Source organism: Erinaceus europaeus, chromosome 1 (genome assembly GCF_950295315.1).
Source record: "Erinaceus europaeus chromosome 1, mEriEur2.1, whole genome shotgun sequence".
NCBI lineage: Eukaryota > Metazoa > Chordata > Mammalia > Eulipotyphla > Erinaceidae > Erinaceus > Erinaceus europaeus.
Window position 1 is genome coordinate 147,168,354 of NC_080162.1, and position 27,029 is coordinate 147,195,382.

General features: G+C 41.2%; 1 protein-coding gene across 6 annotated transcripts in view; it reads right to left on the reverse strand.

The window, feature by feature from the left end:
* Positions 1-27,029, reverse strand: part of PPP2R3A (protein phosphatase 2 regulatory subunit B''alpha) — a 182,191-nt gene that overhangs the window by 119,557 nt on the left and 35,605 nt on the right. For 4 of the 6 annotated variants that reach the window (XM_060196895.1, XM_060196893.1, XM_060196886.1 and 1 more), the window contains exon 2: positions 6,009-6,157. The exons of 1 other annotated variant lie outside the window; for it this stretch is intronic. The gene's annotated coding sequence lies outside the window, so the exon portion shown is untranslated. Of the gene's footprint in view, positions 1-6,008; positions 6,158-22,243; positions 22,410-27,029 lie in introns of those variants that run through there. One more of the 6 variants, XM_060196891.1, reaches the window with a different exon arrangement.

The following is a 27,029-nucleotide window of genomic DNA, read 5'->3' on the forward strand; positions in this document are numbered from 1 at the left end:
TTCCACATAAATGTTAAAGACATTTTCAATGAAACGAATCCAATTACAAGGAAGACTAAGGCAAGTATAAACCTATGGGACTACATCAAATTAAAAAGCTTCTTCACAGCAAAAGAAACCACTATAGAAACCAAGAGACCCCTCACAGAATGGGAGAAGATCTTTACATGCCATACATCAGATAAGAGTTTAATAACCAACATATATAAAGAGCTTGCAAATCTCAACAACAAGACAACAAATAACCCCATCCAAAAATGGGGGGAGGACTTGGACAGAATATTCACCACAGAAGAGATCCAAAAGGCTGAGAAACACATGAAAAAATGCTCCAAGTCTCTGATTGTCAGAGAAATGCAAATCAAGACAACAATGAGATATCACTTCACTCCTGTGAGAATGTCATACATCAGAAAAGGTAACAGCAGCAAATGCTGGAGAGGGTGTGGGGTCAAAGGAACCCTCCTGCACTGCTGGTAGGAATGTAAATTGGTCCAGCCTCTGTGGAGAACAGTCTGGAGAGCTCTCAGAAGCTAGAAATGGACCTACCCTACCACCCTGCAATTCCCCTCCTGAGGATATATCCTAAGGAACCCAACACATCCATCCAAAAAGATCTGTGTACACATATGTTCTTGGCAGCACAATTTGTAATAGCCAAAACCTGGAAGCACCCAGGTGTCCAACAACAGATGAGTGGCTGAGCAAGTTGTGGTATATATACACAATGGAATACTACTCAGCTGTAAAAAATGGTGACTTCACTGTTTTCAGCCGATCTTGGATGGACCTTGAAAAAATCATGTTGAGTGAAATAAGTCAGAAACTGAAGGATGAATATGGGATGATCTCACTCTCAGGCTGAAGTTGAAAAACAAGATTAGAAAAGAAAACACAAGTCGAACCTGAAATGGAATTGGAGTATTACACCAAAGTAAAAGACTCTGGGGTGGGTGGGTGGATGGGGAGAATACAGGTCCATGAAAGATGATGAATGACATAGTGGGGGTTGTATTGTTAAATGGGAATCTGGGGAATGTTATGCATGTACAAACTATTGTATTTACTGTTGAATGTAAAACATTAATTCCCCAATAAAGAAATAAATTATTTAAAAAAATTAATATAAACTGATACAAAGACCATATATATTTTAAAATTTTTAAATTGTCATTAGGGTTATTCGCTGGGGCTTGGTGCATAGACAACTAATCCACTGCTCCTGGCACTGTCCTCCCCCCACCCCTGCCCTTTTCTTTTTTCCATTTTTACTTGATAGGACAGAGAAAAACTGAGAAAGGAGGAGGAGTCAGAGAGAGAGAGAAAGAGCCAGAGAGATGGAGACAGACATATCTGTACCCCTACTTCTAACACAGGAAGCTTCCCCACTGCAGGTAAGGACAAGAGGCTTGAATCTAGGTCCTTAAGCATGCTAAAATGTGCATGCAACTGGGCGCATGACTGTCAGGCCTCCTACACAAACTTTTATTACCTAAAATTTGAGAAAAATAAAATGAGTAAGTATTTCAACTACTTGATAAAGCAAAGTTACAGAACAGTCAAGAAAGTATTCACCTGATACAATCTGAGATAGTCATTTGTGGCCCTTGGTACTCCTCCACAGTAAACTGTTATGCAACTAAAAACTCCACAGTAAAACTGTTATGCAATCAGGTGGATTTGTTGTAAGACAGAGGTATATAAGTAGTAGACAAGAAAAACTAGAAGGAACTATGCCCAATAACCCTATAATCTCACAGCCTACCATTAATCACAATAAATAAATAAATAAATAAATAAATAAATAAATAATTTAACCCCCAAATACCAGTCCAGCCGAGGCTTGAAAACGATATTTTCGGTGGGGGGTACATAGCATAATGGTTATGCAAAGATTCTTATGCCTGAGGTTCCAAAGTCCCAGGTTCAATCCCCACACCAACATAAGCCAGAGCTGAGCAGTACTCTGGTTATTTAAAAAAAAAAAAAAAAAGAAGGTATTTTCAATGTAAATTGTGGAAGCTTTCTCTGACAGATCCAAATTATGCTAATTTCATTTAAGATTTTGATCTCATTTTGTTTTTTCACTCCATAGTATTCATCATAATCATAATACATCATATATATTACATTATACAACACACTGAATATATTATATATTTTCTCTTCCACTAAAAATCAAGTCTCATGGATAATAAATTATGTCCCACTCACTACTATGTCCTTGCATGTATCACTGTGACTGGAACATAGCGTCACCTCAATAAATATTTGCAGAATTAAAATAATAAAAATAGATGCTCAAGCTGTAGGGCAGAGCTGACATTTCAGCAGTCAACTGAAGACTGTCAGTTCATCTCAAATACCTCCTCTATTTTAGTTTTTAAAAGTAGTAAGTTCATCCATGTTGAGGGAAAAAGAAAAAGGAAAGCTAGGAGGAGGCGGAGGACATGAAAGATGAGCCATCTTGCCAGGTAAAGAAGGGATGTGTTTAGACCTTATATGCAAGAAAGGCACAAAGGCAAAAAGGCCCTGTGTACTAGGAGAAATATTAAGTAGTGTAGAATTGCTGAAGCTAATGTGTGTGTATAGGTTTTACCAATTTTAAGGTATCACCCAAATAGCAAAAACAAAAATAAGAATGTAAACTCCATCTTCAAAGAACCTACAAGACCCCTGTAGCCCCAAACCATTGTACATGAGGTTCTAAAACAGAAGCAAGATTGGTAAATGACTTAGCAAAGCAGAGGAGGAAGGAATACTGATAGCAAGCAAACCAATTCATCCCGCACAAGGCAACCCTTCCCCACCCTCCCACCAAATAAAAACAAACAAAACAAAAAACAAAAGTAGACCTGGGTTTGGAGGCACCAAGTGCCATAGAAATTAGTCTAAGGGAGAAGGCAGAACATAGGAGGACTGTTTGAAAATAATCAAAAGAACAGTTAGGACTTCTCCACCCCTACTCAATAAAATGCAGAAAGTCACCTCTTCTTCACCCTGCTGAAGACAGAAAACTCATTTGCTAGTAAGAGAAAAAATAGAGAAAAGAACTCATACCAGGGGTATCAGAACTAGAGAGTAACAAAGGACTGAAAAATAAAGGACAATTGAATAAAAGTCTACATCTGCAATGAGTTCCCTTCTCTCTGCTCAGGGTTAGGTCACCAGAAACTAGGTTTATTACCTTTAGCCTTCAGCTCCCACTGTGGACGGAGAAATCCTTTTCTGGAGATTAGAAACTATGATCTAACTACATGATTGATTGCCTTACAGTGAAGCCCACAAACTGACAACTGTACCCATAACACAGAGTTTCCTGCCAGTTTTTTTTTTTTAATTTATTTATTATTCAATAGACAGAGAAATCGAGAGGGGACTGAGAGAGGGGAAAAGAGACAAAGAGACACCTGAAGCTCTGCTTCACCTCTCATGAAGCTTCCCCTTGCAGGTGAGGACCAGGGGCTTGAACCTGGGTCCTTGGGCACTGCATTTAACCAGATGCACCAACTCTTGGCCTTAAGACTTTCCTGACAGTTTTTTAGAGGCTCAATTTTATTTAAGTCAATTTTACTGTGGTGTGATTTACATACAATAAAAATATACAATTAAACTTACAGTCTAATGAATTTAACAAATTTAACCTGCCAACACCAATGCCCTGTAGAGAAGCAATTATAGAAGCCAGAACTCTCACCTTCTACACTCCAAAAAGAATTTTGATCTATATTCCCAGAGGGGGAGGAATGTTAGGGGAAGATGAACAGAGGGCTTTGAACACTAATTCTATCAACACTTGGGAAGAAGAGTTAAAAAGGACATTTGCAAGTAGTATTAGGTATAGATGTGACTTAGAAAGGAAGAGAAGGCAGGACCATAGAAAAAAAATAGGCAAATATATATAGATATAGACAGACAGTCATAGAAGTAATAGTCAATCCACATCTGTGATCTTGAGTGAACTACTGTAGTTTCCAATAGAGGGAATGAGCACACAGAACTCTAGTGGTGGGACCAGTGTGGAATTATACCTCTGTTATATGTGGATGTAGAAGTCTTACAATTTTGTAAACCAGTTAGATTACTATCAATAAAAAGATTATTATAAAAAGGGCAGGTTGTAGAGTTGGAGCTGATTATTATTTGTGTACTATGGCTGGAAGTATAGTTTAGAGGAGATGAAATCAGCATTAGGCATGAATTGACTTGGAGTCGGGGGTGGGGGCATTCATGAGGAGCTATTCCTTATGCAGCTGGATATACTTGACAATGAGGAGATAGGAACTGAAAATAAAGACTGGAAAATAAGACCCAAGTAAGAGGGCTCTGACATTGAAAAGTGAACAAAACGAAAGATGCATCATGTAAGAAAAGGATCAAGGACAAAGGTCTCAGGAAGCCTGACATGTATGAAGCAAAGTGAAACACACAAAGACAGAATGACTTTTCCAAAGACAGGAAGAGAACCAGTCAAATAACATGGAAGTCAAGGAAGGAAATTGTTTCACTCTTCCAACAAGTCAAAGTCCAAAGATTCTGTGTACCAATAAGTATTTTTAAAATGTTTTACTTTTTAAAGTTTGTTTATCTTTTTGTTTGTTTGTTTTTGCCTGCACTACAATTCCACTGCTGAGGCTCAGTTCCTACACTACAAATCCACTCCTGGTGGCCATTTGTTCCACAGTTGTTGCTGTTGTTGTTGTTGTTGTTGGACAGGACAGAGAGAAACTGAGAGAGGAGGGAAAGACAGAGAGGGGGAGAGAAAGATAGACACCTGCAGACCTGCTTCACTGCTTGTGAAGTGACCCCCCGTAGGTGGGAAGCCAGGGGCTAAAACCAGTATGCCAGTCCTTCCACTCCCCACTATGTGCACTTAACCCAGTGTGCTACTACCCAGGCCCCTCTTCTTTTTTTTACATTTTTTTCCTTTATTATTTTTTTCCCTTTTGTTGCTCTTGTTGTTTTATTGTCATTGTAGTTATTGTTGTTGTTGTTGATGTCACTGTTGTTGGATAGGACAGAGAGAAATGGAGAGAGGAGGGGAAGACAGAAAGAGGGAGAGAAAGATGGACACCTGCAGACCTGCTTCACTGCCTGTGAAGTGACTCCCCTGCAGACGGGGAGCCAGGGCTCGAACTGGGATCCTTACATCAGTCCTTGCGCTTTGCTCCACGTGCGCTACTAGCCTGACCTCTCTTTTTTTTATTATTTTTTTTTATGGGTGTTTCTTCCTAGTTTCATGGGGAAATGTATTAAGTTAATAAGCCCTTAAACAATATAAAAGTAATGATGGAAACTAGTGAATGGTGCTACAAATATTTTTCATGTTGCTATTTGTGTGTTCTATTTCAGGAAACATCTGGAACAGAGGGCATGAGGTGAAAAAACTACTACTTATCTTTACTGATGAAAGGGTACAAGAAAAAAAAATCAACATAAATTGTAAATGCAAAATAAATCTGGTTGGATATTCACCTCACTTAGGTGGAATATTTGAATAATAAGAGGAAAAACTGTGGAAATGTGTCTAAAAGCTTTTTATTTAACAGAATATACAAGGTGTGATGATTCAGAAACTATGAGTCATTTAAAAATAACAAAACTATTAATTTGTCTGGAAAACACAGGCACTCTTTGGTGAATGACTCAGAATGGAAATTGATTCCAACAGAACAATATAGAGGATTATAAAAGCATATACCACAGAACTACTTGAAAGATTACAAAAGGTACTTCATGGAGGACTCTGGGGTCAGCCGTGGGTAGAGCAGAAAAAAATGACTGTAATACTGAACTTGCTATGTTAAAAAAATAATTGAGAAAAGTTATAAAATATCTTAGAAGGGCAGATTTTTTTTTTCTGATGCTCAATGAAATGAACATGAAAGAGCAACTTGTGATTTAAAATTAGAACCAGTGACTTAATGAGACTAAAAGCAAAATAAGAATATTATCAGTAGTAAGCCTAAATTGAGCATATGGAAATAAGCAAGTGTTTTAAAACTTACTTTTTACTCCAGTGGATAAACAGGAAAAGTAGGTAAGGAGAAAAAGCACCCAGGGGCAGTCGGCAGTTCCTTGTTCTGGCTTTTGCTACTTCACCAACCACCTCAGTAAGTTTTCAAGTCACTTCCCTCCTGTGATTTAAGCTTCTCTTCTGGAATAATAATAAAAAAAAAAGACAAAAGCTGACTCCAAAGTCTTAGAGAACACGAAACAGAGCAAGGTTTGCTTTTCTTGGCTTGACTTAGGAAAAAAAAATAACAGAGAACCATTTTGTATTATTTAATGTGGGATAATAAACTGTTAATTTTCAATGCATATTAATTTGCAAAGTTACTGATTTCCCTGAGCAATAACTCCAAAAGGAAAATTCAGGTGTTAATTAATCATCTCTTACTTTGAAAAACTTATTATTTCTTCCAAGACATCCAATATAGTCTGTCTGCTCACAGTGTTTTAGTTATTTTATGGTCACACACTTTACTTTTCTAGGTCTCTTTATTTTGATTTGATCTGAGTTAAATTAAAGTCCATGGGTAAAAAAACCACAGGCTTTTCCCATAAGAAATTGATTTACCTGTCAAGATAAGAAAACCACAAGTTCTACGATCTGTGTCTCTAGTGGCTCGGGAATTGAACAGGTAGAAGAGGAGGACGACGGGGATCTTTAACCTTTAGGCAGAGGAAGGTACTTCAGGGAGCCAGTCATGGGTAGAACAGGTAAGATGCCTTGTGGGCAGGAGGAGCATGGGGTATGAAGAGCTGCCAGGAGTCTACTATTACTTACTCAAGTGCAAAGTTTTGAAGAGAAGCCTTAGAGCTATAGCTGAAGGCTTGACTTAGAGGCAACAAAATATCAAAAACCCCATAAGAGGTTTCAATGGGAGAAGAAAGGGACGAGGCCAGAGTCACACTCGGTGAGGACTGCTATGTATAGCACTGCAAAAGAGTGACTTGGAAATGGCAAAGACCAAAGCTAGGCAGCCAGGTAGAAGGTCTCTGAAGAGTACAGATGCAAATCAGAAAGATTATAAGTGAAGGCAGTTTAGAGAGGTAACTACAAAACTGTAAGGAAGACCTGAATGTAATCTTATCTTTTAAAAATATTTATCTATTTATTTATTTATTCCCTTTTGTTGCCCTTGTTTTATTGTTGTAGTTATTATTGTCATTGTTGGATAGGACGAGAGAAATGGAGAGAAGAGGGGAAGACAGAGGGGGGGAGAGAAAGATAGACACCTGCAGACCTGCTTCACTGCCTGTGAAGCAACTCCCCTGCAGGTGGGGAGCCAGGGGCTCCAACCGGGTTCTTTGCGCTTTGCACCACCCGCTGCACTACCGCCCGACTCCCCGTAATCTTATCTTTTAAACCCCTGTGCAAGGACACATTCTGGTCAAAGTAGACAAGAAGATCTTAAATTCATTATCATTAAATTATGGACTTAAAAAAGACAGTATGTATTGCATACAGAAAACTTCACCTTGTGTACTTAACCTGCTGCGCTACCGCCCGACCCCCACATATAGAAAATTTCTAGGACACTATACTGGGTTGTCAGAAAAGTCACGATTAATAGAAGAAAATGAATCATAACTTTTCTAACAACCCAACAGAAAATAAGTAATGCTGCTGGGTAGAATTTATGGGATCAAAGACACACAACAAAAAGATTTTATTCAACAGCTGTTTACTGAGGCCGTCCAGAGGCCCTCTGGAATTCATATTCTAGTGATAATGCTTTTGACAACTACTTTTTTACAACTTCCTTTTGTTCCCTGATAAGTTCATTTTGGCACAAAATGAACCAGAGAGGGTCTTTGGATATAAGTGACATTTTATAAGATGACCAGGAGTCTAGAGTAAAATAAGCAGAAGTGGGGTGGGAGTAAAGAGTTACTTGAATGGGACAGTAAGAGAACAAAACAATCTCAAAGAATGCCAAGAACCTGGGACTGCCTGCAGTGTAGTTTGAATTCTGCAAATCAAAATTTTTGCTTTTAATTTCTATTTAACAAGTTATATTGGGTTGCCAAAAGAGTCATGATGTATTTTTGCAACAGATGGCGCTAGTTCATCTTTGGAAGTGCTAGAGTTATTGCTATATCATTTGACAGATGACAGTTCCAGCTTTATTAAAAAAATAATAATTAAGCAATTTAGTTGAGTTTTAGAGATTTTACAAGCTGAAGATGGAAGACTGAACCTGCATTTTTTTTTAATTTCTTTCTTTTTTTTTCCTCCAGGGTTATTGCTGGGCTCTATGCCTGCACCATGAATCCACGGCTCCTGGAGGCCATTTTTTGCCCCTTTTGTTGCCCTTGTTGTTGTAGCCTCGTTGTGGTTATTATTACTATTGTTGATGTTGTTCGTTGTTGGATAGGACAGAGAGAAATGGAGAGAGGAGGGGAAGACAGAGAGGGGGAGAGAAAGATAGACACCTGCAGACCTGCTTCACCGCCTGTGAAGCAACTCCCCTGCAGGTGGGGAGCCGGGGGCTCGAACCGGGATCCTTACGCCAGTCCTTGCGCTTTGTGCCAGGTGCGCTTAACCCACTTCGCCACCGCCCGACCCCCTGAACCTGCATTTTTTAACCATATTTTACTGTCTTACTTCCATAAAGGAAAGAACTAGTGTCAAGTTTGTGAACAGTTACGTAAAGTTTATGATGACAACACTCCGTAAGAATGTCAGTGCCAGTGATGGTTCATGAAATTCTGTGCTGACTTTGATCTCAATGATGCTCCTTGGTCAGGGAGGTCCTATAAGGCTGATTAAAGGCATTGTAGGAGGCTGGTGGTGGTGCTCCAGGTTAAATGCACCTATCACCATGTGCAAGGACCTGGGATTGAGCCAGGTTGGTGGGGGGGCAGCTTCACAAGCAGTGAAGCAGAGCTGCAGGTGTCTTATCTTTCTCTCTTCATCTCTATATCCCCTCCCCTCTCAATTTCTCTCTGTCCTGTCAAACCAGGAGTGGTGGATTCATAGTGTCAGCACAGAGCCCCAGTGATAACCCTGGTGGTAGTAAAAATAGAAAAGGCATTGATCAAGTCAAACCCATGTTACACAACATGATAGACTGCAGACATTGAACATCCTTCATTCAAATGTTCACAACTACCCCCACACCTATGGACATCAAACCTTTGATAAGGGAGCCCAAACTATTAAATGGAGGAAGGAGGCTCTCTTCAATAAATTGTGCTGGGAAAACTGGGTTGAAACATACAGAAGAATGAAACTGAACCACTTTATCTCACCAGAAACAAAAGTCAATTCCAAATAGATCAAGGCCCTGGATGTTAGACCAGAAACTATCAAATACTTAGAGGAAAATATTGCTGGAACACTTTCCCACTTAACCCTCAAGGACATCTTTGATGATTCAAACCCAATTGCAAGGAAGACTAAAACAAAAACAAACCTATGGGACTACATCAAATTGAAAAACTTCTGCACAGCCAAAGAAACCATCACACAAAGAGACCCCTCACAGATCTTCACATGCAATATATCAGACAAGAGACTAATAACCAAAATATACAGAGCTCAGCAAACTTAGCAACCAAAAAGCAAATGACTCCATCCAAAAATGGACAGAGGATATGAACAGAATATTCACTACTGAAGAGATCCAAAAGGCTAACAAACACATGAAAAATTGCTCCAGGTCACTGATTTTCAGAGAAATGCAAATAAAGACAACACTGAGATACCACCTCACCCCTGTGAGAATAGTATACATCAAAAAGGACAGCAGCAACAAATGCTGGAGAGGCTGTGGGAACAAAGGAACCCTTCTGCACTGCTGATGGGAATGTAAATTGGTCCAACCTCTGTGGAGAGCAGTCTGGAGAACTCTCACAAGGCTACACATGGACCTTCCACATGACCCAGTAATTCCTCTCCTAGGGATATACCCCAAGGACTCCATAACACCCAACCAAAAAGATATGTGTACACCTATGTTCATGGCAGCACAATTCCTATTAGCTAAAACCTGGAAGCAACCCAGGTGCCCAACAAAAGATGAATGGCTGAGAAATGGAATATTATGTAGTTATTAAGAACAACGAACTTACCTTCTCTGACCCATCTTGGATAGAGCTAGAAGGAATTATGTTAAGTGAGCTAAATCAGAAAGACAAAGATGAGTATGGGATGATCCCACTCATCAACAGAAGTTGAGAAAGAAGAACAGAAAGGGAAGCTCAAAGCAGAATTTGACTGAGTGTGGAGTAGGGCACCAAAGTAAAAATCTCTGGGTTGAGAGTGAGGGTGGGTTTGGCTTCATGGGGGTGGGGGTGGGGTGAGGGAGATGGGGGATGGGGGATGGGGGATGGGACTCAGTCTTTTGGTGGTGGGAATGGTGTTTATGTACACTCCTATTAACTTGTAGTCATATAAATCACTATTTAATTAATGTAAGAGGAGAAAAATTGATTGAATGTCTCAAAAATTTTAATGCACAGACCATAGGCTGAGTCTTTTAAATGTTGATTCTCTAAAAAGCTTAGACCAGGGAGAATAGAAACAACTGGTATTACTCTAAGACACAGCTATATACAAATAATGTCAAAGGACATAAATTATGGTGATGTTGTGTATGATACAGCAAATCCTAACAAAGGGATTTTCAAAGTTAACCCAATTGCCAAATAATTTGATTATAGCAATTACTATATATTACTTCTTCTTCTTCTTCTTCTTCTTTTTTTCTATTGCTTCTTAAACGCTAAGACAGCAGGAATCTCCCGCTTCTGCCTATATTTTCCCCAGTCCTGGAACCTCTAGGGTAGGGCTCACTTTCCTGCATTCTTCTCTCAATTCATTCCAATCCCAGCCTAATCAACGCAATGAGTACCACCTTAGCATGCTTCACTTCAGACTGTCCAGAGACATCAGGCATGGAATGTCAACCCTTAAGCCTCATTACTTGGGTGAGACCTTTCCTTTCATAGGATTCTCTAATTCCATTTCAGGTGGTTCACTTCTTAACAAAGTCCCAAAACCTAGATATAGACCAGATCCCATGAAATAGGGCATATGTCCACATGTATCCATAATTTAGGGCAAAATATATACCTGAAAGCAAAATGCACAATAGTCTGCAATGAGTCAGTATATGCAGCAAGCAAGTAGAAGGACCTAAAAAGACACCATAAAGTTCCTAATGAAATAGTGTCTACTTAGAAGTAGATAACCTCCTCACTTACCTCCTATTATACTTCCCTCAGTCACTGCAAAGCAAACCTTATCAAAGTAAGGACTGCAAAAGCTGAATAAGGACAAGAGACTGGCATACTTTAATGCTGAATCTTTAGTTGCTATTAGGCCACCCCATCAGCTGGGGCCCTAGTCAGGGAGTCCTGAGACTCCCAAACAGACAACATGGGCCTAGACCTCAAATAAATCCCTCTCTCCACTGTTACTGGTCATCTCTATCAGGAACAACACAATGGACCCCTCTGTGAGTCCCCATAGGACCTTGCCCTCAACATGAATCAACCACAGTAAAGAATGTTCCATCCTCTGAAGGGAGGCTGGACAACATACTCTTATCTTCTACCTGAGGAAGATAGGTTCTGAAATTGGGGCAGCTTGGAATGTTCCTACTCATGACCTCAGAATGTGAGCTCAGATCTATAGGGATGCAGAGGTCACATAGGCTCCTAAGCTGAATATGGGCCCCAGATCACATCAAATCGATGGGGTTTACAGTCAACGATATTTATATATCTTTCCCATATTTGGGAGCTACTCTCTTCCCTGACCCAGACTTCTGGTCCTTTTTCCAGCCATGACATCATCTTCCCAGACAATAACTTAGATCCACCTGTATATCAGATGTCAGGCTCAGAAAACACACACACAAAACAACAACAACAACAAAAAAACACACTAGTATAGTCATGTGCTCTTTGGAATATACCTAACATAGGTTTACTAACTATCTACAAAGAGGAGACCCCCAAATCTTCATCTGCACTATTCCAGCCTTTAGGTTTATGATTAGTCAACAGTTTGTTTGGTTTTATATAATAACTCTTCTTTCAGCCACCAGGTTCTAGATGCTACCATGATGCCAACCTGACTTCCTTGGGCAGATGACCCCAACAATGTGTCTTGGAGCCCCGCTTCCCCAGAGCCCCGCCCCACTAGGGAAAGAGAGATAGTTTGGGAGTATGGTTCCACCTGTCAACACCTATATTCAGCAGAAAAGCAATTACAAAAGCCAGACTTTCCACCTTCTGTACCCCATAGTGACCCTGGGTCCATACTCCCAGAGGAATAAAGAATAGGAAAGTTATCTGGGGAGGGTATGGGATACAGAGTTCTGGTGGTGGGAACTGTGTGGAGTTGTATCTCTCTTATCCTATGGTTCTTGTCAGTGTTTCCTTTTTATAAATAAAAATTACAAAAAAAATGTTCACAACTACTCAAAAAGCTGGGATATGTAAGCATGCTTGATATTTGGGTTCCTCATGGACTCAAAGCAGTCCATTTGATAACACATACAAATATCTGTGATATGCTCATTAAACATAAGGAAAGTCATCCTTTTTTGAAGCAACCAATAACTGGTGATGAGAAGTGGACTGTTTACAACAGTGTGGTGTGCAATCGGATTTGGTCCTGATGTGATGATTCACTTCAAACATCAAAAGTAGACATTCATTAGAGGAAGGTTCTATTCTTAGTGTGGTGAGATTTTTTAAAGACATTGTGCTTTTTGAGCTCCTACCAAGAAACCAAACATTCAATTTATTTTTCTTTTTGTTTTACTGCTACCAGGGTTATCACTGCACAATGAATCCACCATTCCTAGTAGCCATCCCGTCTCCCACTTTTTTCCTATTTCATTTGCTAGGACAGAGAGAAATTGAGAGGGGAGGAGGATAAGGAGAGACAAAGACACCTTGCAGACATGCTTCACTACTAGTGAAGCAAACCCCACCCCTCTTTCACCACAGGTAAGGAGTAGAGGGCTTGAACCTGGTTCCTTATGCATGGTAATGTGTGCACTCAACCAGATGCTCCACTGCCAAACAATCAAATCCAATGTGTACTGTTGGCAATTTGACAGTTTGAATGAGTTCATCAACCAGAAAAATCCAGAGCTTGTTAACTGTAAATGAGTTGTATTCCATCATGATAACTCAAGACTACACACAAGTTTGATCACGTCAAAAGCCACTGGAACTTGAATGGGATGTGTTGCCACACCCACTATACTCACTGGACCTTGTGTTGTCAGACTTCCACTTGTTTCACTCTCTTCAAAGCTTCTTGTGTGAAAAAAAAAAAAGAAAGAAAGAAAGCTTCTTGTGGTATAACGTTCAATTCAGATAAGGTCATAAAGTAGCACCTTGTTGAGTTTTTCACTGACAAAGATAGGTCCTTCTATGAGTGTGGCATTATGAAGCTTGCTAAAAGAGGCAAAGGTTATCAAACAAAATGGGCAATATCTTTGTTTTTGATATAAATAAATGGGCTTTGAAAAAACACAGAAGTAGTGGTCCAGGAGGTGGCACAGTGGATAAAGCATTGGATTCTCAACCATGAGGTCCCAAGTTCGATCCCCTGCCGGGATCACATATACCAGAGTGATGTCTGTTCTTTCTCTCCTCCTATCTCTCTCATGAATAAATAAATAAATTCTTTAAAAAAAACATAGAAGTAATGGCAGTGGAAATAAGACATGCCTACTGGGAATAGGCATGGGGAGTGAAAGAAGAGGAGAGAAACAAAAGAAGAAAACAAAGATCACATCTAGGAATGGTAGGAATGTATTTTGTATTTGTAAAGATTCTTTTTGCCAGTCCAAGTTTCCCTTTGTTTTTCCCTTTTTGTCCTTGTTTCTTAAGTTTCACCTATGGTAGGTAATCTAGTATTTGCCCTTCTCTTTTTGGCTTATTTCATTTAATATTATTCCTTCAAGTTCTATCCAAGTTGAGGCAAAGGAGATAACCTCATTATTTTTATCAGTTGCATAGTATTCTGTTGGGTATATAACTCACAACTTTCTTAACTACTTGCCTGTCACTGGACATCTGGGTAAGCAACTAATTTATTTTGGAAATATTACTGTGTAAATCTTTACTTGAAGAATGTGATAAAAAATAAAGGTAAATGTATTTAATATGTCTTTAAAGTTCTGAGGATAACTGAAGATATCAGATGTTCACTGTACTCTTTTAAGTGAAAAATTTTAAAAACAAAAATCAAGTGTATAATTAGTTTCCTAATTTCTGGGTATTGTCAGGAGTGATTTAATATATTGTCTCTTCAATAAGTCTATTGTTATTTTTGTCTAACATTTGGGGAGACTGAGACACAAAGAGATGTGAATAACTTATCCAAAGCTGTACTACTAGAAAGGAGCAGAAAAAGGACTCTGGGCAAGAAAGAGATGAAAGGGTGTTGCAGTCCTGGTATGTGATAGAGGAAATGGACCTAAGTAGGGAATGACAGTGTTTTGCAGACACCTATCATGGGTAGGAGACAAATTGTACCCATGTATCTACAACCAACTATAAACCATCAATGTCTTAATAAAGTAATAAAAGAATTAAAAGTTCTTTTTGGCTTTAAATATACTTATGGCAAACAAGATGACACAGACACACACACACACACACACACACACACACACACATATATATTTACATTTAAAAAAACAAAACTGAAGTTTAACTAATGTTCACTACCTGCTTTTACCATTTATTTTAGGGAAACAACTTTCTATAGAAATAAAAACTTATACCATACATCTTACCTACAGTGTATGGATATAGGAAATGGACTTATTCAGTTTCCTGCTAAGGCATATTGAGCCCTCTGGTAAGCAAGGTGCAGAAAAGCATCAAGCAACAAGCAAACACTAAAAGGGGTGGGAGTGGGCGGGAGGGATGGGTCACAGTCCTTTGGTGGTGGGAATGGTGTTATGTACACTCCTAGCAAAATGTAGACATATAAATCAGTAGTTAATTAATATGAGAGGGGGAAAATCAATTGTATGTCTCAAAGTTTCTCAAAACACAAACTGAATCCTTTTAATATATAGGCTGTGTATTTGATACGTGGACTCTCTCAAAAGCCTAGACCAAGTAGATTAGAAGCATCCAATAGCACAGCTATATACAAGATACTGGATACTGTACAGCAAACCCTAACAAAAGGACTTTTCAAAGTTAACCCAATTAACAAATAATGTGATGATAACATTAACTATCGATTGTCTTTTGGAACCCTAAGACAGCAGGAACCTCACATCTCCACTATAGAGCCTCTACTTCCCCCAGTCCTGGAACCCTTGGATAGGGCCCACTTTCCCATATGCATCTCCCAATCCAAACCAAATAATATTGCATCTGCCGATCACAACCTAACCAACGCAACGATTGCCACCTCAACATGCTTCACCTCAGACTGTGTCCAGAGACTTCACGTGTGGAATGACAACCCTTCAGCTTCATTACTCGGGTGAGACCTTTCCTTTTATAGTACACTCTAATTTCATCTCAGGTAGTTCACTTTCTAACAAAGTCCCATAACCTAGATATACACCAGTTTCTGGGAGAGAGAGCTTATGTGCACACGTATCCATAAACTACTGCAAAATATATACCTGAAAGCAGAAGTACACTAGAGTTTGCAGTGAGTACCTCCCTAACACTTCCTCTCCACTATTTCAAGCTTGGGATCCATGATTGCTCAACAAATTGTTTGGCTTCGTATGTTAACTCTCTTTTCAATCACCAGGTTCCAGATGCCACCAGGATGCTGGCCAGGCTTCCCTGGATTGAAGACCCTACCAATATGTCCTGGAGCTCAGCTTCCCCAGAGACACACCTTACTAGGGAAAGAGAGAGGCAGACTGGGAGTATGGACTGACCAGTCAACGCCCATGTTCAGTGGGGAAGCAATTACAGAAGCCAGACCTTCTACCTTCTGCAACCCTCAACGACCCTGGGTCCATGCTCCCAGAGGGCTAGAGAATGGGAAAGCTATCATGGGAGGGGGTGGGTTATGGAGATTGGGTGGTGGGAATTGTGTGGAGTTGTACCCCTCCTACCTTATGTTTTTGTTCATTAATCCTTTCTTAAATAAAAAATTTAAAAAAAAGTGACTTTATCTGCTGCAGCAGTGTGAATATTTCAAAGGTGGAAAGAGGTAAGAAGTACAGAAGCTCATGAGACTTTTTACTCTCCAGACAGGAGATGAATAATGTCTGAATATGGAATTCTTTGTGCATGAAGAAGAATTTCCAAAGTGGGGGGGGGGGAGACTGCAACCCAACACACACTGGGAATGAGGTAATTTAATTCTCCTCATCTGCAGAACAGATAGAACGTCAAAGAAAGCACTTAGATAACTTAATGCTTTAAGTGGACAGCAAGGGAAAACCTAAATGCCATCCTGGTGGCTCCACGACCACAGGTTTTCAACAAAGTTGAAGAGCTCCCCAGAAAGTGGACTGAGCGTTTCTCAAGAGACGCCAGGAGGCTTTAAGACTTCAGCATCCTCTGGGGGACTTCATTTCCTCAAGTCTCTTGGATAAGCCCTGCAAGATGCAAACTGTGCTTGTCAGAGTTCCCTTGGAAGCTGCCAATTCAAGGCACTTCTCATTGCAACTAGAAAAACTCTATTTTTACATCCTTAGTATACTGTATTGCCAGAAAAGATTTCATTTGAAGAGTTCCACAACTAAAAAAAATTCTTAAACCCCAAGCTAAAAAACAAAACAAAACAAAACAAAACTTTTCACACTAGGGAAAGAAAAAAACAGGCTGGGTGTATGGATCGACCTGCCAAAGCTCATGTCCAGAGAAGAAGCAATTATAGAAGTCAGAACTCCACCTTCTGCACCCCATAAAGAATTTTGATCCATACTCTCAGAGGGGAAGAAATTTATGTGAAGGTGACCAGAGGGCTCTGAAACACAATTCCCATCAGGACCATGAGAGAGAAGAGGAAAAATGGAAGGAAACTTGGAAGTAGTAATAGGTGTAGGTGTGACTTAGAAAGGAAGAAAAGGCAGGACCACAGAAAAAAAAGGGGGGGGGGCAAATATATATATATATATATATATATATATATATATATATATATATATATATATGCATGTGTGTAAATATACAGTTGTAGAAGTAATAGTCAACCCATATCTGTGATTTTGGGAGAACGACTGCAGTTTCCAATGAAGGAAATGGGGACACAGAACTCTGGTGGTGAGAAAGGTATAACTCCTGTTACTTTACAATTTTGTAAATCAATATTAAATCATTAATAAAAAATCTTTTCAGACTGTTAATCATAAATGTAAAAGTGTAAATTTATGATGGTGGAATCTGAATGGCATCATCTTAGTTAAGTTTGTCACCATTAATGATGGGAAAAGCATATAATATATATCTCAGTGTGATATAATATGAATTCAAAGTATAATTTATGGAATTTTCTCTCCCACTCCCATTTTTTTTTTCTTGATCATCTCCAAGCTTTGCTGCTCCAGGTTAACTTTTTCAGACAGAGAGAAAGAAACAGAGGCAGATGGAAAGAAGCCACAGCACCAGTTTCCTTCAGTTTGGTGGGGGCTGGGCTGGAACTGGATCTCTCGCATGACAAAGCAGCACACTATGCAAATGAGCTGTTTTCTTGGCCATTCCCTAAAATACTTTAATCTTCTAGATTTAATGTCCAACTACAAACAAACACTGTTAACAGAGAAATAATTAAACAATACCCTAAGGAAATAAATTCATGACACTGATCATTCTATAAGATAACAAGTTGCCATATAAGTTGAAATTAATTGTCAGAGGAAAAAATATATATGAGTATTTTCAATTGTTGAGGGGGAAATAGGTGGAATAAGTAGTAGGTTTTACAGAGGGAGCACAAAGTGCTGACCTAGTGTAGTGGCTGTGCCTTTAAGTCCGAGACAGCGGAGATTCAGGTTCAAACCCCAGTCTCACCAAAAACCAGAGGTTCACACTTCTGGTTAAAAAAAAGGGGGAGCAGAGGTGCACTGGGTTAAGTACACTTAGTATAAAGTGCAAGGACCCACACAAGGATCCCAGTTCAAAGCCCCAGCTACCCACCTGTGTGTGTGGGGGGGGTCGCTTCATAAGTGATAAGCAGGTCTGCAGGTGTCTATTTCTCTCCTTCTCTATCTCCCCCTCCCATTCTCAATTTCTCTGTCCTATCCAATAAAAACAAAAACAAAAAGGGGGGTGGGCAGTAGCACAGTGGGTTAAGCACACATGGCATGAAGAGCAAGAACTGGCATCAGGATCCCGGTTCAAGCCCCTGGCTCCCCACCTGCAGCAGGCCACTTCACAAGCAGTGAAGCAAGTCTGCGGGTGTCTGTCTTTCTCTCCCCTGTCTTCCCCTCCTCTCTCGATTTCTCTCTGTCTTATCCAACAACAACAAGGGCAACAAAAATGGGGGAAAAAATGGCCTCCAGAAGCAGTGGATTCATTGTGCAGGCACCAAGCCCCAATGCTAACCCTGGAGGGAAAAAAAAAAAAGTTTTACAGAGGGAGCAAGTCTCCCCTTCCCCAGTGCCATTTTTATTTGTGATTAATAGTGGTTTGCAAGATTTAAAATTATAGGGTATACAGTTTTGTACCACACCCACAACCAAAGTTGTTTTAGAGAGTGAACGTCTGTGTGATTAGATTGAGTCTGATAGAAAGTTATTGGAGGAATTTTGAGGGGAGAGAAACAAGACGATCTGACTTAGTTTTTAACAAAAACATCCTGGTTGCCATAATGAGAGCAGACTAGAAGGGAAAGGAAAAAGGAATACCAAAGAAGGGGTTAAATTTGCTTTCAGAATCCAGGCAAAAGATGATGCAGGCTTGGACCAGACCCCAGCAGGGGAAGGGCAAGAAATAGTCAGATTCTGGATCAAGTCTGAAATAAGAGCCAATGGGACAAATGTGTGGGTTTTATAGAAAAGTGGTCAAGTATGAATCAAGAGTTGATTTACTGCTGTTTCTTTTTCATTTTCATTCTTTTCTCAACAATTAGAAGGGAACTGACTGAAAATAGCAGATTTATTAGTAGGAGAGTTCAGTTCTAGATGTCAGCTACCTTTTAGATATTTCGGTAAAGAGGTGTAGAATGTGGCTGAGGGAGAGTCTGGGCTCTAGGAGAGAGGTACAAATGGGCTGACACAAAACTGAGAGTCAAACTAAAAACCTCTGGGCTAGATGACTTCACCATGGGAGAGAACAGAGAAGGAAATACAGATATATTTATTCTGTAGTAAATCTTGTAATAAGAAATTCAATTTCTCTACAAGAATATAGAAAGAAATATCAAAAGGCCAAGTGCTGGGGGTACTCAAACATACAGAGCAATATCATCCACTGGAACCTTCTGTAATGTAGAAATAAATACCTGTACCATTCAGTAGTTAACTTCTGCCCACATATGGCTATTGAACATTTAAAGTAAGGCCAATGTGACTGAATGACTAGGATTTTAATTTAGATAGCTACGTGTAGAGTGGGACTGCAGTATTGAGCAACAGAGATCTAAAGTTTGGAAAAGTAAAGAGGAATTGGCACAGCAGACTGAAAAGATGTTCCCCAAGAAGGAGGAACTGCCAGACAATTCTCCACTATCTTGGATGTCTGTGCAAGCACTGTAAGTAAGGTGTTGACTATCTGGAGAGTTGGTGATGTCACAGTATGTTGGTACCAGACTATCTTTGTAAGAATGTCTATGTCATGGATGGTCTTGGAAACTAAGTAGTGGTGTCTTCCTTTGGAGCAAAGATGCGTGCTTAGTGCCCATTGTAAAAGATTTGGGTCCTCTAACATCATGTTTCCTTTTTTTTTGGCCTCTAGGGTTATTGCTGGGTCTTGGTACTGGCACTAGGAAGCCACAGTTCTTGGGGGCTGTTTTATCCTTTTTTTTTTTTTTTCTTCTTTCCATTTTATTTGATAGGGTAGAGAAATTGAGAAGGGATGAGGAGATAGGGAGAGAGACAGACACCTACAGACCAGCTTCATTTGTGAAGCATTCACACTGCAGGTAGGGGAGCAGAGGCTTGACCCGTTCCTTGTGTGGGTCCTTATACACAGTACTATGTGCACTTAACTTAGTGTGTTACTGCTGGGCCCCACATTTCCTTTCCTATAACACAATCTACCATGTGTGCAAGAGTTATCTGGGCCCTTTACAGTGTTCTGGAGTAACTGGGCTCAGAGAACTGGTGGTGGGGGCTGGAGGCTGCTGATTTAGCTTCAGTTATTAAGTAGTAGATTGTCTTTTGTCTCTAATCCACAAATCTTTTTATTAAAAGTGTGACAGGGACACAAGTTAAAAATCTTAGACCCTTCATAGTTTTTTTTTTTCCTCCAGGGTTATTGCTGGGGCTTGGTGCCTGCACCATGAATCCACTGCTCCTGGAGGCCATTTTTTCCCCCTTTTATTGCCCTTGTTGTTGTACCCTTGTTGCGGCTATTATTGTCATTGATGTCGTTTGTTATTGGATAGGACAGAGAGAAATGGAGAGAGTAGGGGAAGACAGAGAGGGAAAGAGAAAGACAGACACCTGCAGATCTGCTTCACCACCCGAGAAGCGACTCCCCTGCAGGTGGGGAGCTGGGGGCCCGAACTGGGATCCCTATGCTGGTCCCCGTGCCCTGCGCCATGTGTGCCCAACCCACTGCGGCATCGCCCGACCCCCCCTTCATAGTTTTTGACAACTATCTTAGAAGCCAAGTGAATAAAAAAAATAAAAAAGAAGTCAAGTAAATAAAGTATTTCAATGAGAAAAGGGTGACCACCTCTGTTCTATTAAGTCAGATGTAGGCATCAATGGTAACTGATAAGCATGGTTTGAGTAAATTTATGGGGACAGAAATCTGACTTGGTTGAGTATAAGAAAGAATAGGACCTAGAGGACAAACTAGTAACAGGATGCAGACAACTCTTTCAACAAGTTTTTCTGTGAGGCTTGAGTGAAACCAAGCAACAAACAATTAAGAGTGAGTGGACTGTCAAGGAGGGAGAAATGAAAGCATTTGTTATCCTTACAAGAATGCTTCAGAAGAAGGGGAAATTGTTACAAGAATAATAATTACAAAGCATTCGAGATAGGCTAGTTTTTACACAGTAATGGGAAATAAAGGAGGACATGTGGTTACCACTGTGGGAAACAGATAGCTTGGGAAGTAGGAAGCAAGGTCATCGGATGAAAATGAAGAATGTGGACGAGGTGATGAAAATGTGAGGAAACGTAAGACACGCAGTAGCTATCTAGAGGGATCTGAGGAGTGATGGCTGGGGAAATCTAGCAAGGTTGCCCAGCAGCATTAAAGATCCACCCACAGTTGTAATCATAACTTTAACGCAAGCTCAGCAGCATGGTTTTACAGGCATAGAATGGGCAAAGGAAGGGATATAATCAGTGCTATGGCTTTTTAAAAAAGGGGGCGCTGCTGAACTGAGAATTGTATTCAAGAGAGATAATAATGACAGATGATGGAAACTGAGCCTCTTTTGTACCTCCTGAGGCCCTAACCTCTTCACTAAGCCTGGTGGGACTCAGGGAAGTATCAACAAAGTCCCCATATCTCAGGCCTCTTCTATGCATTTGGTCTACCTTCAGTGTCTTTTACTACTCTACCAGGTACCATCCTTTCTTATGGCAGTAACTTAGGATTCCCGAGGTCATTCTCTTTCATGTAATCCTTGATGAATTTAGAGTTTGGCTCAGTGTCACTCTCCAATGCTGTATCTGCCACAGATCTTACTGATTTAAACATCCAAACAGACAGGCCATCTGATGGCCTAATCTCTTGGCTTTTGGGCCTTTTCTCCACAATGATAAATCTTGTTAATGTTTGCTAACCTGCCACAGTGTGCTTTAATAATCATATGCATAAAGGAGTATAATTTACCAAAAATTTTCTGGTGATTTCAGAGACTGTTCCTCTGCAGGCTTCCACTGGCAGCATCAGTCAACTACTTACACAGAAGGGATAAGATCACCCTTAGAAGGAATTTATACTACTATCATCAAAAGGTAACAAGAAAGCAAGTAGGGGAGAACTAGGCATGCTTCCTCTTTGTGGTCTCCTAACTTGGGCTTGCATTTCTTAGTTGGGAAGAAGGGTATATGTGAAAGGTTGGGGTAGAGTTATAAGCATGTGGATATGTCAACTGACCCTTCTTGTATCCTCAAAAAAAGATGGAAGTGGCCAGGAGATAACTCACCTGATACAGCACACACTTTACTATACACAAAGACTTGGGTTTGAACTCCCAACCCCACATGGGAGGCACCATAGGAAGCTTTGCAAATGGTGAGGCAATGCTCTTATGTCTGACCTTCAAATCACAACCACAGCAGGATACCCCTTCACTTCAGTGAAAATGGTTTCTACAATAAAGACAGAAAACAAGTGCTGTGGATGATATGGAGTTCCTTTGCCTCCTCACTCTGCTCTATTGGGTCTGGGTTCAAAAGATGTTTCCTGGTAAAAGGTGTGGCGGTGGGAGATCTGGTTTGGTCAAGCCAGAGTGACCTGGGCCTCCCAGCAGTGTCATCGGGGCAGCCTGATGGTCATCCAGGTGGCATGTCTGGCTGAAGCACAGGTTCAGAACTAGGGTCAGTACATTCCACCATACCTGCCTCACATCTTTAACTGTCATTCAGTATCCTAATGGATATGAAGGGAACCCTAAGAAATTTGAGGAGTTCTTTCAGTGGACATCCTCTATGAGGAACTGAGGGACACTTGTATTCTACGATTAAGTCCAGTATGCACTTGCAACTAATTACTGATTTACCAGACCACATGATAATGTAGACATGTACCTTCTGGGGCAATAAAACTTTTAATAGACATGCTGGTAGACAAGTGGAAAACCATAAAAGTGGAATGTCCATCTGTCATAACTGCAGGCCTTATGTAGGGCATAAACTCACTCAGTTAACCTGATCTCGAAAATCTCTCAATTTCACTCACTCATTTACTTTTTTATTTTGTAGACAGACTCTTTATTGGTTAATGGGAAAGATATATTTAATTTTACTAAAGGGAGAGTAATATAAATTCAACATCAGGGAGAAGTGAGGACAGGTGATCTCTTTTAATTTTAACCACTTCTTACCACCTCCATTGTTAGAATTCTGGCCCAACTTATCATCCTCTCTCACTTGTCCAACTGTTTTAGTTTTTGTTCTGGTTTCTCTGGCTCCATTTCTGCATTTCCACACTACAGTCATTCTCTAGATTGTACAACCAGAGTCCTACAAAGCATAGGGAGCTGCTCTCCAGTTTAAAATATCCCAATGATTACCTCCTTCATTTTGAATCTATACCCCTTCATCATAGTTCCAGAAACTCCCTCTATCTCCTTGACCTTAGCTTTTCTTCTTTTTAAATAATTTTATTGATGGGGGAGGTTAGTGGTTTACAGTACAGCTGTCGACACATGGATAAAAATTCTCACTTCACCATGACAGGTGTCTGCACATTGGTGGCCTTTTTCCACCATCATGTACCAGGACCCCAAAGCATTGACCCTTCTCCCCCTCCTCCCATGTACCCTTCCTTTATTCTCAGAGCATTCTGCTTCAGTGCAAACCCAGTCCAAGTTCTACTTTATGTTTCCCTTTTTTGTTCTTGTTTCTTAACTTCCACCTACAAGTGAGATCATCATATATTCATCCTTCTTTTTTTGGCTTATCTCACTTAATATGAAAACAAGGTGAAGAAGGTGACTTCATAATTCTTAACAACAGAGTAGAATTCCATTTTATACATATACACCTTTCTTAGTCATTCATCTGTTGTTGGACATCTGGGTTGCTTCCAGGTTTTGCCTATTACAAATTGTGAGGCTCTGAACATAAGTGAACATAAGATCTCTTTGGATGGGTGTGTTTTCTTCCTTAGAATGTATCCCCGGGAGAGGAACTGCCAGCATGACATCCTCTTTTACTAGTATTTCTAGGTTCCTCCAACTGACTTGTCCTCTCTCTTGACCAAGGCTTATCTGCTTACTCTCTCTATCCCATCATCCGGTTTATTGTCTGTCTAGCATTTACTGATATCTGAAACGGTTTTATTTTCTCCACATTTACTATATTCCTGCAATGGAATGTAGACTTAATGAAGGCGAGGTTCTTGTTTGCTGCTGTATCCTAGCAACCTCTCAGTACCTGGCATAGAGGAAGTACTTTGTGTGGAAGGGAAGGAAGAGGGGAGGAAGGCAACTTAGTACATGCTACCACTTCTGTCTCCTTGGCCAAGATACAGATTAAGAAAAAAAAGAACAAAACTTTTATAACAATAAAGGAGGAAATGACTGACACTAGGATTAACTGGTTCTCTGGGGCCTTTCTGTAACTGCTAAAACTAATTTTTTATTTTACCTGATGAAAACACTTAGCATGGGAGTCCAGCGGGAGTGCAGCGGGTTAAGCGCACATGGTGCAAAGTGCAAGGACCAGCGCAAGGATCCTGGTTCGAGCCCCCAGCTCCACACCTGCAGGGGAGTCGCTTCAAAGGCAGTGAAGCAGGTCTGCAGGTGTCTATCTTTCTCTCCCCCTCTCTGTCTTCCCCTCCTCTCTCCATTTCTCTCTGTCCTATCCAACAATGACAACATCCAACAACAATAATGATAACTACAACAATAATAAAAACAAAGAAGGGCAACAAAAAGGAAAATAAATATTAAAAAAAAAAAGAAAAAAGAAAACATTTAGCACATGTGGGCCAAGGAGAGATGCTGGGAAATTGTGCCAATGCAGTCACATTTGCCATGTTGTCTCCTCAGGCTACTGCTAGTTCCCACGAGAGTTGGGACATTCTCGGAGTGCCTGTTTCGCCATGTTATGCCCTCAGGGCATTGTCTATATCCCCGCGATATCCGGAGTGCTTTGGTTACTCCTCCCCCCTCCCATTCTCACGAGTTATCATCCTATCCTGGAGTGCTATGGTTACTCCTCCCCCTTCCCATTCTCGCGAAAGCTGCTCCTATAAAAGCCTTTTTTCTTCTGCACCTCTCTCTCTTGCCAGCGCTTCACTCCAGTGTTCAGACGCAGGAAAGGTTACTGTGTGAGGCAGCCATTTTCGCTACCTCCACGTGGCCCAACCTGCTTCTCTAACACCCAACTCTGAGGTGCCAGCGCAAATAAAGATTTGTGTTTCCTCTTCGCTCCGGACCCCCTCTCTTCTCCGCGGCCCGCGCACAATAACACCTGGCTCAACAACATCTGGCGCTCAACGTGTCCCATACTCAGGCCCAGCGCCTGAGGTCCAGAAAGGCTGCCCAGACACAGGTAAGTGGCATCCGCCCGCCTCTGTGGCCCCGCGTTTCCCTCCACCATGGGAATTTTTTCGTTTTATGAGGAGGTGTCCCAGTTATTATCTCCTTCTGCCCTGGGACAGATTTGCGCTCTCACAGACGGTTTAATTTTCGCTACCCCTTGGATTTTTATAACTGTGGTTGCCACTTACAAGATATGTACAACGTGGTCTGCCATGAGGATAAGTGACCTTGAGGCTGAGATACGAGAGTTAAAGCACATGTGCTTAAGACTCAGATGCCCTCAGCGATCAGCAGATAGACCCAGAACTTCCGTTCCCACAGACATGTACACGTGTTCGGAAGCTCCTCCTCCGACCCTGCCCCCTGCCGCCCAGGGTTCAGCTTCTCCTGAGATATAAGAGTTAAGAGATATGTGCTTACAACCTAAACGCCCAAAGCGATTTGCAGTCAGCACCCAAACTTCTGTCCCTGCAGACACGTGCTCAGTTCCTTCTGCGGCTTCCATGACCCCTTCACCTGCTGTCCCTGTAGACACGTGTTCGGCTCCTGCAGACACATGTTCAGTTCCTTCTGTGGCAGACACGTGTTCAGTTCCTTCTGCTTCTCTGGCCCCGCCCCCTGATTCCCCTGAGGCTTCCGGTTCTCTAGCCCCTCCTCCTACCGCCCCGGTTTTGGCTTCCCCTGAGGCTTCTGCTTCTCTGACCCCACCCCCTGCTGATACGTCATCATTAAGAGACCTAGTAGCTGAGGTACGGGAGTTAAAGGCAGCATTTAACCATGTGCAGTTCACCCCAAGAGCTCCGTCCCCGTAGATATTTGTGTAGTTTCCCCTGCGGCCACTACAGCAGTTTCCACGGCACCTTCCACTTCTGTAGCTCCCTCTCCCGTGCCATTGGACCAAATCCACACCTTCCCGGTAAATGTGGCCCCTTCTAAACAAAACCCTCAGGCGTGGCAGCCATACTCCTCTAAAGTACTCGGAGGACTCAGGAAAGAGGTCAGGGAGGACGGAATGCACGCTCCATGGACCAAGTCCGTTTTAAGGAGTTTTTAACCACCATCTTAACACGCCCCAAGATTGGAAAGATCTGGCTCATGCTGCACTCCCAGACCCCCTCTACCTACAGTGGAAGGCATGCTTCCACGATGAGTGCTCTAGACAGTCGCAGGAAAATAGTAACAAACAGGTAGAGTGGGATTCTGATGCTTGGTTTGGAGAAGGAGCTTATGAATCTGGAGCTCAGCAGGCAGAAGCCAGGTTTCCAACCGGTTATTTTGAACAGGTACGCATCTGCGCAACACAAGCATGGGAAAGGGTGACCCCACCCGATGTAGATTCGTCAGTTCCCATTAACTCTCTTCGCCAAGGCACTGATGAATCATTAGCGAGCTTCATCTCAAGGGTGAAGACAAGTTTAGAGAGAAAGATTTATAATCCTGATGTCCGCTCACTACTCCTGCACTCTATTGTCTGGGAAGGCATGATACCACAATTCCGTCAGGCACGCCTTAATCTTAAATACCTACACCCAGATAATTGGATTTTAGCGACACAGGAACTTACATCAGGCAATTATGGGGCATCCACTACGACACAGGTTTATGCAGTTACCCCACGTAATCAAAACGGGGCCTGCTTTCAATGCGGTCTCCAAGGACATTGGCGTAACCAATGTCCTGAGAAGCTGCGACCACGCCTCCAGTCAGAGCAACCCCGCTT